Source organism: Arachis stenosperma, chromosome 1 (assembly GCF_014773155.1).
Source record: "Arachis stenosperma cultivar V10309 chromosome 1, arast.V10309.gnm1.PFL2, whole genome shotgun sequence".
In the NCBI taxonomy this organism is placed as follows: domain Eukaryota; kingdom Viridiplantae; phylum Streptophyta; class Magnoliopsida; order Fabales; family Fabaceae; genus Arachis; species Arachis stenosperma.
The window spans coordinates 54,013,459-54,015,750 of NC_080377.1; the positions used below are offsets into that span (position 1 = coordinate 54,013,459).

Genomic DNA, 2,292 nt, shown 5'->3' on the forward strand with positions numbered 1-2,292 from the left:
AGCAGAGAGACGGAAGGGACAGCATCTTCATACGCTTATCTGAAGCTCTCACCAATGATATGCATAAGTATCTCTATCTTTATCTTTATGTTTTATTCATCATCTATACCCATTTGAGTCTGCCTGACTAAGATTTACAAGGTGACCATAGCTTGCTTCATACCAACAATCTCCATGGGATCGACCCTTACTCGCGTAAGGTTTATTACTTGGACGACCCAGTGCACTTGCTGGTTAGTTGTGCGAAGTTGTAGTGATCACAATTTCGTGCACCAAGTTTTTGGCGCCGTTGCTGGGGATTGTTTCGTGTATGGACAACTGACGGTTCATCTTGTTGCTTAGATTAGGTATTTTTCTTCAGAGTTCTTAAGAATAAATTCTAGTGTTTCATGATGATCTGTTGAAGTCTGGCTGGCTGTGAAGCCATGTCTAAACTTATTGGACCGAGGTTTCAACTGATCATCACAAGAGCTTGATGATCTCTATCAATCTTGCTATTGGAGCAATGATCTGCTAAGGCTTGGCTGGCCATTGGCCATGTCTAGTGTTTTGGACCGAAGCTTTCTTTGAAAGCTTGGCTGGCTGTGAAGCCATGTCTAATTCCTGGACCGGAGTCTTAGACTAGCATTGCAATGATTCCTAGAATTCAAATTAAGAATTCTGAAACCTTTATTTTCCATTTTCATATAATTTTCAAAAAAAGCACAAAAAAATTACAAAACCATAAAAACCAAAAAAAAGATTTTATGTTTCTTGTTTGAGTCTAGTGTCTAATTTTAAGTTTGGTGTCTTGCATGCATTGTTTATTTGATCTTGGTTCTATTTTCAAGTCAATAGTACAGGGAATTGAAGATTCAGAACATGCAGTAGAGGAATTACACAGAAAAGGCTGGGCGTTCAAAACGCCCAATGAAGAAGGACAGACTGGCGTTTAAACACCAGCCAGGGTACCTGGTTGGGCGTTTAACGCCCAAAAAGGTAGTGCATTGGGCGTTAAACGCCAGAATGTGCACCATTCTGGGCGTTTAACGCCAGGATGGCACAAGGGGGAGGATTTTGTTTTCAAGTCAATTTTTTTTTCAAATTTCCAAAGTTTTTCAAAATCAAATCTTTTTCAAATCATATCTTTTCAATCAAATGTTTTCAAAATCAATTTCTTTCCTTTTTCAAAGATACTTGCTATCAATTAATGATTTGATTCAACATCTCAAGTATGTTGCCTTTTATGTTGAGAAAGGTTTAATGTTTGAATCATATCTTTTCTTGATAGCCAAGTTATTAATTTTTAAAATCAAATCTTTTTAAAATTGTTTTCAAATCATATCTTCTCAAATCACATATTTTTTTTTTAAAACCAATCATATCTTCTTAACCTCATCTTTTTCAAAATAGTTTTCAATCAAATCTTTTTGATTTCTAATTTCAAAATCTTTCACTTAATTTTCGAAAATTTCTTCCTCTCTTCCCACATCCTTCTATTTATGGAGCACCACTCCTTCTCAATGCACAATTCGAACTCTCTCTGATTAAGTTTGAATTCTTCTCCTTCTTCTTTCTATTTTTCTTCTTCTCTGACACCTCAAGGAATCTCTACACTGTGACATAGAGGATTCCATATTTTCTTGTTCTTTTCTCTTTCATATGAGCAGGAGCAAAGACAAAGGCATTCTTGTTGAAGCTGACCCTGAACCTGAAAGGACCTTGAAGCGAAAGCTAAGAGAAGCTAAGGCACAACTCTCTACAGAGGACCTAACAGAAATCTTCAAGGAAGAAGAAACCATGGCAGCCGAAAACAACAACAATGCCAACAATGCAAGGAAGGTGCTGGGTGACTTTACTGCACCTACTCCCGACTTCTATGGGAGAAGCATCTCTATCCCTGCCATTGGAGCAAACAACTTTGAGCTTAAGCCTCAATTAGTTTCTCTAATGCAACAGAATTGCAAGTTCCATGGACTTCCATTGGAAGATCCTCATCAGTTCTTAGCTGAATTCTTGCAAATCTGTGACACTGTCAAGACTAATGGGGCTGACCCTGAGGTCTACAGACTTATGCTATTCCCCTTTGCTGTAAGAGACAGAGCTAGGACATGGTTGGACTCACAACCTAAAGAAAGCCTGGACTCATGGGAAAAGCTAGTCAACACCTTCTTGGCAAAGTTCTTTCCACCTCAAAAATTGAGTAAGCTTAGAGTGGAAGTCCAAACCTTCAGACAGAAGGATGGAGAATCCCTCTATCAAGCTTGGGAAAGATACAAACAATTGATCAAAAAATGTCCTTCTGACATGCTT

General features: G+C 38.1%; 1 non-coding gene across 1 annotated transcript; it reads right to left on the minus strand.

Moving 5' to 3' along the window:
- Positions 1–2,184: 2,184 nt before the first annotated feature.
- LOC130951836 (small nucleolar RNA R71) lies at positions 2,185–2,292 on the minus strand. The gene has a single exon (XR_009074115.1). It is a non-coding gene; the product is annotated as a small nucleolar RNA R71 (small nucleolar RNA).